A 14,343-nucleotide genomic window follows, 5' to 3' on the forward strand; every position below is an offset into this window, starting at 1 on the left:
GAGTATTATTAGAAAGTGTTCTAGGAGCTGGAGTTAGGACGCAAGTAAATCCCTAACTAATCAAGGTCCAGGAAGTGTAGCCTTGCACCCCCCTGATATTCAGCAGCCACATCATTTCAGACAGGGCACACTCAGGGCACTGTAGAAAGTTGGGCAGTTGATATGGCAGAGGAACTTTCTGGACAGCAAAAGACTACTGAGTAGCGGAGCCTCCCCAGAATTCCAGAACAGGTACGCATGACTGAAAGAAATGCTGTTTGCTAAGCGATCATCAGGGCTCAGCAAATTTTAGCAGTGGAACAGAAGCAAAACTACGAGACAAACATCGAATTATCTGGGAGTTGAAAGCACTTGAGTGTAGTGTATAGGAGGCAAGATGAGAGATGATGCTGGTGTGAGTGACAGGAGCTTTATCATTAAGAATATTGTGTTAGGTATAGAGTTAGACATTATTCTGAAGATCTAGAGAAAGATGGAAGAAGCACAGAAATATGGAATGAAAAAGTTCCCACTGGGTAAATTATACTGCCATTCATTCAGAGATGGTCCAAGAAGCAAGGCAGGGATTGGTAGAGAAACATAAGGCTGGCTATGAACTACCTGGATTTGAGAAGCTAATGGGACACCCAGGGAAGGACGTCCAATAACTAATTGGCTCAGTAGAGGGAGAGCTGACTAGAGATGTGGATTTTGGAGTTCTAGGCAGGTAAGTAATAGTTACTGCCTTAGAAAGAGAAGAAGGTTAGCAAAACCATGAGAAAAATCAGCTTTGAAGGGAAGGCAGAGAAAGAGGAACTCCCGGGAGGAGAGGAGAAGCAAAAATTGAAGAGAAGAAGATAGGAGAGAGTCCGAAGGAGGCAGAAACTGACCAGGTCAAAGGCCAGAGAGGTGAAGCAAATGAAGGTGGGGGAAATGTTCACTCATTTTACGGAAAGAGTTTACTGGAAATCTCTGCCAGAGCTGATTTGCGGGTTTAGGAGTGACTGGATTTGAGGAAGTAAAGCATGGAGGTTTGGTTACTTGACAGTGAGGAGGAAGAACACAGGGCTGGAGAGAAACAGCAGGTTGAGGGAGTCATTTTCATTAAGGGCTATGGGGCAGATGCAAGCACCTTTGTATTCAAAGCACAGAGAATTTGAATACTCTGAAGAAATCAGAGGGACCAGTTTCTGGTGCAGAAAGATTTGGTTGGGGGTAAGGGCGTGTGAATGGTGAGAACAATGAACTAAATTCAACAATCTCTACCTACTGGCCTGTTTTTCCTTTTGAGTGAGGAGGAAGTAATAGGTTATAGAGCCTGAGAAGAATAATGACATTTCGCACTATCCCCTATGGGAAATAAGGGAGTTGAGAAAGTGCTAGGGAAGTTAGATTTTCAAGTAATCCTGCAGTAATCTGTTCAGAAATGCTGGGTCTGGAGCAGAAGTGGTACATTCAGGATAAGGTTTTGTCATCAGGTGACATGAAAGGAACAAAAGATCAAGGGAATTGAGGAATCCACAAGAAAGTAGTTAAAACGAAGTTCTGCAGATCAGAAGTATTGGTAATACACTATTATGGAGTGGCTAACTGATAGGAGAAAAAGGGGGTGGGAGTCTTGGGACCTCTAAAAGGATAAACAACTTGCGTGGTGGGAGCCAAGGATAACTGCCTTTCCTGCCACAACTGAGTAATTATGTGTTCAGCTTGAAATTTAACGTCATTGCTCTTAGTGTGTCTTTTTTTTTTTGCTTTTTGGGTCACACCTGGTGATGCGCAACAGTTACTCCTGGCTCTCAGGAATTATTCCTGGCAGAGCTCAGGGGACCATATGGGATGATGGGAATCGAACCCCGGTCGGCTGCATGCAAGGCAAATGCCCTACCTGCTGTACTATCGCTCTGGCCCCTTAGTGTGTCTTTTATTCTCCTATGTTAACATCACAACTAGTGACACTAGATTATATGTATTGCCTGCCTCATCTCTAGAGAGTTTACAGTCTTCACTCATTTAATCCTCACAATGATATTGGAACAGCCAGGCAGGTAGATAGGAAAGGACTCCCCTTGGCAATGAGTTCTTAGGAAGTAATAAAACCAATAGGCTTGAAGTCAGAGGCCCCTTCAGGTGACTTATGTGAGGCAGAGAAGAGAGATGACATTTTCTTTCTCCTGATCCACCTCTGCCACTCTAAAGGACCTACTGGTAAGGCTAGGACTGCTAAAGTCTGCAATGAGCCCCTTCACAGCATGGACTTCAACTCGTACCAGCCCCACTAGGTGGCTGCCAAAACACCCCTCACTCCCACTTGACTTTCTCAGCATGGGAGTTAGTCTCCACCGCCTGATTTCTCAGGAAGCTGTGAACTCAGGCTGGAGCGAGGAGTTGCTCTTTACAGGAAAAGCCAGTCCTAGGCCTTACCCAGACCTTTCAGGTCTTTGTCTTTCTCACAGAAAAGAATTTCAGGAGTAGATGAGCAGTGAAGTAAAAACAGGAGACTTTTTGAGAAAACGAAGGAGGGAGAGAAAGGGAGAAAGAGTAACATGCTCAAGAGAGAACGCAGGTTTCTCCAAAGGCAGAGAGAACCCCAGTAAACATCTCATGAGGGGAGATGTGGGCAGCATATATATATGCTCGGGCACCACGTATGCTTGGCCAAATAGACACAAGCAGCACATGGGCTGGGGCAGCATATGTACGTGCTTCCTTGTTCAAGTTGACCTTTATGAGGTTTCTCCCAAGCTGCCCACATGGGGTTTTCTAGCTAGGTAAGAGTGTTGCTAGGGTGGTTGCCAAATAGGTAGAGTTGGGATTGGTTGATGGTCTTTGAAATTCCTTTCCTTGACTTTTGTTCCTGCTGGAGGTTCTCTCAGTGGGGCCCTTGTGGGAGGGGGTGGTGGTGTCCAGCCTTCTCTGGATCTTTGGCACCAGCTGAAGTCTTATCAGGCCTTGGTTCCTATGTCAAGGGGCTAGTGGTTTTATTACTTCACTAAAACATTTACCTCAGGCCTGCACAGACCCAGAGAAGGCTGGACTCCCCTCTGAGAGGATGCTCCAGTAGAAACAATGGACAGGAACGAAATGCTAAATAAGACCATTGTCTACTCTCAACTCTACCCCCTTGGCAACCACCCTAGCAACAAATGCTTACCTAGGTAGAAAGCCCCATGAGGGGAAGCTTGGGAAAACCAACGTGAACAAAGGAAATGTGTTCATATGCTGCCCGGGCCCATGTGCTACCCGTGCCCATGTGATGCTGCAAAGAACATGTGGTGCTTGAGCATCTGTCGCCCACATCTCCCCTCTTGAGATGTGTACTCCTAGATGTGTACTTTCATACTTCTATATCTATTGCTGTAATGTGTACTGGGGCTCCCTCTCAACTCTGGAGAAGCGTTTGTTCTCTCTTGAGGATGTTATTCTCCCTCTCTCCCCACTTTCTCAAGATTTCCCAAATAAACCTGTTTTTTACTTCACTGTTTGTCTCCTCCTTAAATTCTTTTCTGTGATGGAAACGCAGGCACCAGAACTACCTGGGTAAGGCCTAGGACTGATTTTTCTTTCCTGCATGGAGCAAGGCCTAGATTTCCACGTGACAAGAGGTGGATAGAGAGAAAGTAGCAGATTCCCTTCTCCAGGCTGCTGCCTCTCTCCTTCCCACTTAACATAAGTCACCTGGGGACCCCACGGGCATCAATATGTATACTGTTTTTTTTGTTTTGTTTTGTTTTGCTTTTTGGGTCACACCCTGCAATGCTCAAGGGTTACTCCTGGCTCTGCACTCAGGAATTACTCCTGGCGGGGTTCAGGCGGTCATATGGGATGCTGGGAATAGAACTCGGGTCTGCCGCTTGCAAGGCAAATGCCCTACCCGCTGTGCTAGTACTCCAGCCCCATTATATGTAGACTGTTAAGCCACCTCCATTTTACAGAGGTGTTTACACATACTCTAAGGGGGAGGGGAGGTCATATTTATCTTTTTGCTAGATTAGGTTGTGATTACAACTCCCACACCTCAGTGATTACTACAATCAGGTTCATGTTTCATGTCATGATCATGTTTCATGTCACCTGAAGTTGCCAAGACTCTTTATGTATCTTTTTTATTCAGCTACTTCATAAGTGGAGTGACCATATGTCCCACATTGCCCAGGACAACCGAGTCTACTTTTGCTGTCCCGTGTAATTATCAGGAAAGCTCCCTTCTTAAGAAGTGTCCAGTTTACATGATTAGCATGTGGCGATGCTCTTTAAAAAACAATAAACTGGAAATTAAAAAAGCAACCTTCAGTTATAAGAAGGTTTATGGAAAATTAGCACAGAAGTAGTAGGTATACAAGATATTTCTTTCTTCCCTTCTCAATTTTCCAATCTTGGGCCAGTCAGACCCAAGTGGAGCACAGAGTGCCACTCCCTTAGCCACAGAAGTGCCACTTCCTCAGCATCACCACAGGGGAGTAGGAACCACGTGCCTTTAGGCCAGGATAGAACAGTATGAGGATGGGGGTGCAGTGACCCTCAGAGAATTAATAGACCAACTGTTCCTGATGACACACTGCAGGAGGAAGGAGGGTGGCAGATACATGAAATCCCCTCGTCATGGTGGAATTCTTCCCAGGGTGAATCTGTGGTGGCCTGCCCCAACATGTAGTGTGAAAGCGTGAGCACTAGTGCCTAACGCCCAGACCCAGGCACAGGCTTGTTTAGCACATGCAAGGCAGCTCTGAGTTATCTCCCATAAGCCCATTGCCCTGCCTAACCCTGGAGATGCCAAGGAAACATGACATGTGGATTCATCTCATGGCTTCAGAATCAAATGGAGACATTAATATTTTTTTTTCTTTTTGGATCACACCCAGCAATGCACAGGGGTTACTCTCGGCTCTGCACTCAGGAGTTATTCCTGGTGGTGCTCAGGGAACCATATGGGATGCTGCGAATCTAACCCGGGTCGGCCGCGTGCAAAGCAAACGCTCTACCCGCTGTGCTATCTCTCCAACTCCAGACATTAATATTATTTTCTGACTAGGATGAAAGCTCTCATCACCAAAGGCAGCAGAGGAAGGGAGGCTCGCGTCCTCCCAAATTGTACCTTTCATAAGTTCTGACAGGTCCACCTTTGCAGAGCCTGGCAAGAAGATTCTACCAGCTTAGTTGTCATAATTAGTTTTATGAAATGTGATTAATTTTTTTTAAGCCACCAAAAAGTAAAACAGGGAGAAATCCCATTTTATCTTATAGGAAACATTTGATTTTTTTTTGCCGGGTTGGGGGGCAGTTAATCATACCTGGGGTGATTCTGGGGGCCAATTGTTGTTCCCCAAGTCACAGTTCCGGGAATCAATCCTAACATTTCCATTCAAATACCTCCTGTACCCACACAGCTCTCAGCATCAGATTAAATGACAATGGCAGTTTCCTGGCAAGAAGAATGCCTGATCTACTGGAGGAAGTTTGCTTGTTGTGGACCCCAAATGCTTTTCCACTCCCCAGCTCCTCCTGGCCTTGTGGGAAACCAGTGGGATTCTCAAGCTTCTGCTGGGGCTGGGGAAGCCAACCTGTGACTCAGAGCCCAGCATGCCTGCAGCCTGCAGAGCCTGCCTGATCCCAGCCGGTGACTCAGGGGCAGGAAAACCAAAGGGCCCAATTCTAGTCCTTCTCACACTTTCTAGAAACAGAGTTAATCAAATTTGAGGCTTATGCCATGCGAGAGACAGAAACGTCCATGAGAGCAAGCTAACTTGGATTTTCACTAACAGAATTAGATGGAACACTTTAATATCTCCACTTCCTATTTTCTTTCTTTCCTTTTTTTCTTAATGCTGCTAGATGGGAAACGTCCTTGTTTGTATAGCCAATTCCTGTGGCTATACAAACCATACTTCCCCTCCAGACATTTAAGTAAACAGTGTCCTAGACCTGCATGTTCCTGAAAGGGAACTTGGCCATTGCCCACATTACATACACTGGGAGGGATTCCTTGCTGGAAATTCAGATTCCCTGAAAGAATTTCTGGATCTGGGGCCCAGGAACCCCTATTTAAAAATGGGTATTGTCAGATAGCACCCACACACTGGAAGGAAAGATGCATTACCTGGAGTGGTAGCATTATCTTGGGAAAGGGGAAAAGAAAGCATTATCTTTGGGGTGGGCTCTGTGCTTACTGGTTAAATCATTAGTGTAGACAATACTGTTGTTTTGCTTTTTAATTAATGTATTTTTGCTTTTAGGGTCACACCCAGTGATGCACAGGATTTACTCCTGGCTCATGCACTCAGGAATAACTCCTGGCGGTGCTCAGGGGAACATATGGGATGCTGGGAACTGAACCCTGGTTGGCCACATTCAAGACAAACGCCCTACCCACTGTGCTATTGCAACGCCCTACCCACTGTGCTATTGCTCCAGCACCTGCTTTTTAATTTGTAAAGGGAAAGAATACCTACCTTACTTGGCTGTTGTGAAAATAAAATGAGATAAAAGTGAAAATTCTTTAAGGGTTAGAAACTGGGCTGGAGATTAGTCCAGAAGGCAGGGTGCTTATCTTGTACACGGCTGACTTGGATTTGATTCCTAGCCTCACCTATGGTTCCTTGAGCACTGCCAGGAGTGATCCCTGAGTACAGGGCTGGGAACAAACCCTGAGCACAACCAGCTGTGGCCCCTGAAACCAAAATCAAAATCAAACAATGGTTAGGAGGCGTGAAACAAATTATTGTTGAAGAAAACCAATTAGGGAAAGAGGGAGGGAGAAGTGGGGTGGGGGAGATGGAAAAGGAGAAGGTGAGATGTATGCTGCTCGGGTATGGGGCAAAAGGAAACGGATCTGTGGAATGAGGGTGGTGAGCAAAATGATGAATCCCAGGAAAATGTCAGGAAATTTTCTCTCAGTAGTGGTATTCAATATATATTTTCTGAAACTGGTCCTATAATGTGAAATTAGGATGTTTTGGAAAGCAGGATACTTTGGTTGGTTGGTTTCTTTATCCAGCAGTGCTCAGTGGTCATCCCTAGTGGTGCTCAGGACCATTTGTAGTGGCAAGGATCTGACGGGGTTGACGGCAACTGAGTAGGCCTTGCCCCATCTCCAACCCCAGGCTGTTGTCTGCCTCACAGCTCCTGGAGGAAGCGCTTTAGGAAGATGCCCACACAGGCCCGGCCATGCTTCCTTAGGGAGTGGCAGGGGAAATGACAGGTCCCTTCAAAACATGTTTCCTCTCAGAAACATTGTGAGGTTTCTGGCTATCTTAATCCCACGTTTTCTTTGTTTTTAATTTTTAATTTTTTTTATTTTATAAGTTCACAATATTTGGTTACATTTAACATTCAAACACCAATCCCAGCACCATTACACCTTCCCACCACCAAATTCGGGATGTTTCCATCCCAAGCCCCAAGCCCTGTTGCAAAACACAACCGAAATAATATATTTTGTATTGTCTGTTATGAAGAACTGCTGAACATGCTTACAAAAAAGTGTTCATATAGGAAACAGTGTAAAGCTTGTTTTATGTTGGCAGGAGTCATTAAGACATTCTGTAGGATATCACTAACATGTTGTTAAAGTTTGGGTGGTGTGAGCTTTGGTATATATATCTGAAAATGTTCTTTTTGCATCAGGGATATCACCGTGGACCAGGGATTCCTTTCCCCTTGGTCCCTGCTTGATTACAGCACAGTGATGTGGGCGGGGGCCAGTTTACCCACTCTGTTGCTAGGACGGGCCGACCACGGCTATGCTCAGCAGGAGCAGACTCGGCACAGTAGGCAGGTTCTCCAGAGCTGGCGCCAGACACTTGGCAATTGGTGTGACTGGGAGGAGGAACGGCTTTACTCTGCTCTTTCAGGCTCTACTGCTGGCACTCTCCTGGGACCCTGAAGCAGTCTTGGCCCCGTGGCATGGTGGGTCAGGAGGGAAAGGGAGAGGTGGTGGTTAAAGATTCACTTAGGTTGGATTTGTCATCCTGGGTCTCTCAGGTACCATATCCTTTGGTTCATTTATTGCTGGAGGAAACTTCATTTAATGCTGGAGGAATTCTTCTGGGTCATGGATGTTGTCAGACTCACCTGGGTCCCTCAGGGGGTAGTGTGGGGCATACTTGGAAAGAGAGTCTGATTTGGGAAAGCCTCAGACTGCCTCCTTTTTTTTTTTTAAATAAAATTGTTTATAATAATTTATTACATTCAATATTTTCAACACCAATCCCACCACCATTACACTTTCCCACCACTATTATTTCAAATTTTCCCACCACCACTCAAGCCTGCCCCAAAGACAGATGCTAAATAATTTATTTTGTATTGCTTGTTATGAATAATTGACTAAAAATTATCCAAAAAGGTGTCCTTAGAGGAAAGTGTGTGAAAATTATTGTAGTTTACCTTGGAGCCATTACTCCCCTATATAAGAGATCACTAACATATTGTTAACAGGTTGAACCTTGTGTGCTAATATACATATAATATATTAATATATAAAAATATTTTTTTTATCAAGATCAGTTGCCTTCTACTTGACACCCCATCAAATGTGGTGTGCTTCTCTTGGTATATCAGTGGAATAAAGTAAGATGTCACATGGCTATAAAAGTGGCCAGATCGTGGGGCTTGAGCGATAGTACAGTGGGTAGGGCATTTGCCTTGCACGTTCATTTAATGACCCGGGTTTGATCCCCGACATCCCACCAGGAGCAATCCCTGAACGTCGCTGGGTGTGACCCAAAAAAACAACAAAAAAAAATCAAAACAAAAAAACAAAACAAAACAAAAAAACACCAAAAACGAAAGTGGCCAGATTGCGCCTCTTTTTCTGTTTCAACCACCCACCTCCCTGTCTCCAGAGTGGAAGTCATTCAGGAATCAGAAATGAATGCACAGAAAAGACAGCCTTAATAAATTAGTATGATGCTATTCCATGGGGGGGCGGGGCGGGAGGAAGAGGGGGACCATGCTGTCTCACCAGTGGTCTGACGGGGTCCCTCCTGGGAAAATTAGAAAGCCATACTCTGATGGCTAGTTCTGCTGTGAAGTTATAAAATAGAAATCTGATACGGTTTGTTTTTTCTATAAAGAAAAAGCCCTGGAGAGACAGGTGTCCCCGCAGTCTCATTAGCTCTGACCATTGGGCCTGTCCATGATTCTCGCCGGGGAAGGCTGGATCTGGATGGAGATTGGGATGGGCCAAAGGGCCTCTCAAAAGGGCGGGAGAGAACTTCAGAGGGAAGGTGAGTTCCCTGGGTCAGGAACTGGGCCATTCATTGCTGAAAGGGCTGCAGTTGTGTTCAAAGAGACTGTAGGCCTTCCCTCAGAATAGAGATTCCCCAGGGAGGATAGGTACTCCAAGAGATTTCTTCGGTGACTTCTGTCTCCCCACACCAACCACAGAGTCAGGGGGCCCAAACAATGTCCCTCCCGGGGAATAGGTGGGAATCCCACCACTGTTAAGGGAGAATTCATCCTGGGGCATGACAATGAAGGTCTACCAGATGCCTTCCAGCAGTTTCCCCAGAAGGATGGAGTCAAGGTGCTAGGATGGGATCAAGACCCTTGGATAGGTCATACACGTAGAGCTTCACCAGATAGAGATTCAGTGGCTTCATCCAACCTGTGGTGGAGACCGCCACAAAGTCCCTTAGGCACTGTGCAGGTAGTGGCTGCTGCAGGGATCTTCCGGCACCTGACGGGAGTTGGAAAGGAGGGAGTGTGAGGGGGGCCACGACACCCAGCGCTGTTCAGGTCTCCTCTGCTGCACATGCAATGACTAGTGTTTCTTTCTGTTTCTGTCCAACACCTGGTGATGCTTAGGAGTTACTTCTGGTTCTGTACTCAGGACTTACCCCTGGTGCTGCCTGAGGGACCATATGGGATGCAGGGATCCAAACCGAGTTGGTTGTGCGCAAGGCAAATGCCCCCTACCTGCTGTACTATTGCTCTTCTCTCCCTCCTCCCTCCTCCCTCCAAATTTATTTCTATGTATTTATTTATTTATTCTTTTTGGGTCACACCTGGTAATGCACAGTGGTTACTCCTGGCTCATGCAGTCAGGAATTACTCCTGGAGGTGTTTGGGGGACCATATGGGATACTGGGGATTGAACCTGGGTGGTCCATGTGCAAGGTAAATGCCCTACGGGCTGTGCTATAACTCCAGCCCCTTATTTCTTATTCTTTAAATTTATCTATTTATTTTGTTTGGAGGGCATTCCTAGTGGTATTCAGGGCTTATTCTTGGCTCTGTGCTCAGGAATAATAACTCCTGGTGGGATTTGGAGGACCATATGTAGGGCTGCGGTTGAACCGGGTCGACCTTGTGCAAGGCAAGCACCTTAATCATTATACTTTCTCTATAGCCATTCTTCATTTTTAATTTGCTTTTATTCTGTTAGTTATTTTTGAGGTTCCAGGAACGGAGTCCAAGGCATATAGTGTACTGCTAACCAGTATCCTCAGCCCTTGGTCAACGTAAGTCCCGCTGTGTATCCGATACTGTTCTGAGCGCCAGAGCTGCCAAAATGAATGTGAGACAGTCCTTTTTCCTTGAGAAATTGGAGTCTTCAGGGGGAGGCAGACAAAATTGTTCAGCAGTGTTAGCAAAGTGCTTTGGGACTACGGAACTGAGAATGGCCAGCTCTGCCTTTGCTACTCATAAAGGACTACATAGAGGAAGTGACAAGATGAACAAATGGTTTTTGTGTTCATATTATCAGTACTGCTGCCAAGGGAATGTTCTAGAATGAAATGGTTTGAGGGTCAGCTAAAATAGCTTTAGATTGGCTTAAGGGAAATAATGTCTCACTCTGGTATTCCAACTGTGCCAGGTGCAGCTCCCAGGAGATGTGAGACCTGGGAATAGTCTGTGCTTCTGTAGACCCCTGTACAATGGCAGAAATCACACATACCTTGCACATTACTCTGGGTACTCGAGAGTGCTATCTGTCCTTACAGAACACTCAGGAAATATCGTCAAGTGATAAAGATGTTTTTTTCTACACTTGATCTTAGCCAAAAGGCCAAGAAGCGATTAGATTTTTTTTCTTCATAGTAAATATTTTTCAATGGTATAATGGTTTTGGGTCCAGATACTTGCAACATTCCTGAGAATGAGGAAAACTTTCTCTCTAAATCAATGCCCTCAGGCTGTTCATGGTATACATGCCATTTTAATTTAATTTACTTAAATTTTCCATTTAAACTACAATGTACACTTAAATTCACTTAAATTTTCATTTTAAACTACAATACACATGTTTTGTAAAGTATTTTATTATAAATATTTAGTAGACAAAACGTACAAGAATTTCATGGAATAATATCTCTCTCCTAAACAATTGTTAATGGGGGCCAGTCTTGTCTCCAACTTCAAGTCCTGCCTTTCCATGCATCATTTCACAGCAAATCACATAACTTCATGATATTTTCAGCAGGTATGTTTTTAAAAAATAATTTTTTTCCTTTTTTGGTTTTGGGCCTCACCCAGTGGTGTTCAGGGCTTACTCCTGGCTCTGTATTCAGAGTTCACTCCTGGCGGGCTCAGAGTATCTTATGGGGTGCCTGGGATTGAACCTGGGTAGCTACATACTCTACCTACTCTTCTATGCCTCTGGTCCCTAAAAATACTATTTAAAAAACCACACACGCACACATACACACACATACATACAAAACATAATTTTATCAGTGATTGATTAATGTTATCAGATGTGCTACCATGTTCAAATGATCAATTTTCTTATAAATATGATGAGTATGTTTAATAAACAAACCACCACCGCTCATTGGATAATCCAAGATATATAAAGTACTAGTAGAACTCTACCAGATACAAGAGGAAAAAAACCCTAAAAATTGGGAGAAAGAAATGAACAGAAACCTGCTCAAAAAAGACATACAAAAGTATTTGAAAAATGCTCTGCATTAAAAATACAAATCAATTACAAATTACAAATCAATTACAAATTACAAATCAATTACAAATTACAAAATACAAATTACAAATTACAAAATACAAATTACAAAATACAAATTACAAATACAAAATACAAATTACAAATACAAATTGCAAATACAAATACAAATTACAAGTACAAAATACAAATTACAAATTACAAATACAAAATACAAATTACAAAATACAAATTACAAATACAAATACAAATCAAAGCAACAATGACATATCACCTCACACTAGTGAGACTGGCACACATCACAAAGAACAAAAACAACCAGTGTTGGGACTGGAGAGAGAGAGTACAGCAAGTAGGGTGTATGTCTTGTATGTGGCCTACCTGGGTTCAATCCCCAGTATCCCATGTGATTCTCTGAGCCCCCAAAAGTGATCTCTGAGCACAGTGCCAGGAGGAATCCCTGAGCACTGCCAGTTATGGCCCCAAAACAAAAAACAAAAATTAAAAACAACTGCTGGTGGTGTGGATGTGGAGGAAAAGAGACCCACATTCACTGCTGGCAGGAATATAGGCTAATCAAACCTTTTTGGAAAACAGTATGAACACTTCCCAAAAAACTATCAATTGGGCCTGATATGACCCAGCAATTCCACTTCTGAGCATTTACCCCAATGGTCCAAAAAAAAAATCCAGTTAGAAAAGACATTGGCACTCCTATGTTCACTGCAGCTCTATTAATAACTATCAAAATGTGAAACAACCATTATGTCCAAAATCAGCTGCCTATATAAGAAACTGTGATAGGCAGTGGATTGCTACTTGGCTATGATGTAGCACTGTCCTCCCGTTGTTCATCGATTTGCTTGAACGGGCCCAGTGACATCTCCATTGTGAGACTTGTTGTTACTGTGTTTGGCATATCGAATACGTCACGGGTAGCTTGCCAGGCATTGCCGTGAGGGCGAAATACTCTCTGTAGCTTGCTGGGATCCTTGTCTATAAGAAAAATTAAATCATGAAATTGCCATGTGGATGGATCTGGAGAGTACTGTACTCAGTAAAGTTAGAAGGAGAGGGACAGACACATAATGACCTCTCTCATATTCAGGATATAAAGAATGACAAATGTCCAGAGGCAACAGAAACTGAGAACTTATTTCAGTAGGAAGCTTACCAAGGGGGCTGGAGGAGGAGGGACACTGGGACAATGGTGGAAGGAAGTGAACACCTGTGTGGTGCTGAGATAGTTCATGTATGAAATCCTACTAATAACAGTTTGTAAACCATGGTGTCCAAAATAACAATCAAACAAGTTTGAATTAAGAATCAAACAAGATTATAATATAATTGCATTAATGTAACTTTAATGTATAACTTTTTGCTTCAATATTTAAATTTTTACATTTAATTTTTCAAAAAATCATATTGCATGTCTGGTGGTGTTTCCTCTAACCTGGATTTAGCTGGCAGCTTCCCAGGGGGGCATGCAGTTGAAGGTGGTCCTCTGTGAAGAAAGGGGGGGGGCAGGTAGGGGACATCAGAAAGGAGCCTGTGGGTTGAGCACAACTAAAGTCTAGTTACTTTGTTTCTGTTTTTTGGGTTTTTTTTGGTTCTTTGGGTCACACCTGGAGATGCACAGGGGTTACTCCTGGTGGTGCTCGGGGAATCATATGGGTTGCTGGGAATCGAACCCACGTCGGCTGCGTGCAAGGCAAACGCCCTACCTGCTGTGCTAGCTCTCCAGCCCCAAAGTCTAGTCACTTTGGAATGACCTTTGCAAGAGCCTGATCACCAGTTTAGATGACTATAAAAGGTGATTTTAAAACATTGCACTCCTGTGTTCACTGCAGCTTTATTAATAATTACCAAAATGTGAAAACAAGCATAATGTATTTAGAAATTTCAGTAGGGCTGGCAAGATAGCACAGGGATTAAGATGCTTGCATTGTTGAGGCCAGAGAGATAGTAGAGGTAAGGCGCTTGCCTTGCATGTGAAGGATCTGAGTTTGATACCCCTATGATCTCCCAGCACCACCAAGAGTGATATCTGACCACAGAGATAGAAGTAAGCATTACGGGTGTGCCTCCAAAACTGAAACCAAACAAACCACTTGAACAACAACAACAAAAACTTTTGAATTGCGTTCCTCAACCTGGATTCCATTCTCAGCTCTGCATATGATCTCCTGAGTACCACCAGTGATTCCTGAGTGATTCCTGAGCACAGAACCAGTAGTAGCCCCTGAGCACTGTTTGGCGAGGCTAGCAGTGGTGAGGCCACCATCCCCCCAAATTGAAATACAAAAAAATAGGATAAATGGACCCCCATGTTTACTTTGCCCATAAGTATATGATCAAGTTTGCTTTATTTCGTCTTTCCTACGAAATATTCCCTTTCCTTTCACCCTGACTTCACTATATTATTTAAAGGAGGAATTCCAGATTATAACATTTTATCTATA

At 43.9% G+C, this 14,343-nt stretch overlaps 1 pseudogene; it reads right to left on the bottom strand.

Annotated features, from left to right (window-relative positions):
• Positions 1 to 9,087: 9,087 nt before the first annotated feature.
• LOC130016281 (desumoylating isopeptidase 1-like) lies at positions 9,088 to 9,578 on the bottom strand (annotated as a pseudogene).
• Between the last annotated feature and the right edge of the window lie 4,765 nt (positions 9,579 to 14,343).

The sequence above is a fragment of the Sorex fumeus genome, unplaced genomic scaffold (genome assembly GCF_029834395.1).
Source record: "Sorex fumeus unplaced genomic scaffold, SorFum_2.1 ptg000007l, whole genome shotgun sequence".
In the NCBI taxonomy this organism is placed as follows: Eukaryota; Metazoa; Chordata; class Mammalia; order Eulipotyphla; family Soricidae; genus Sorex; species Sorex fumeus.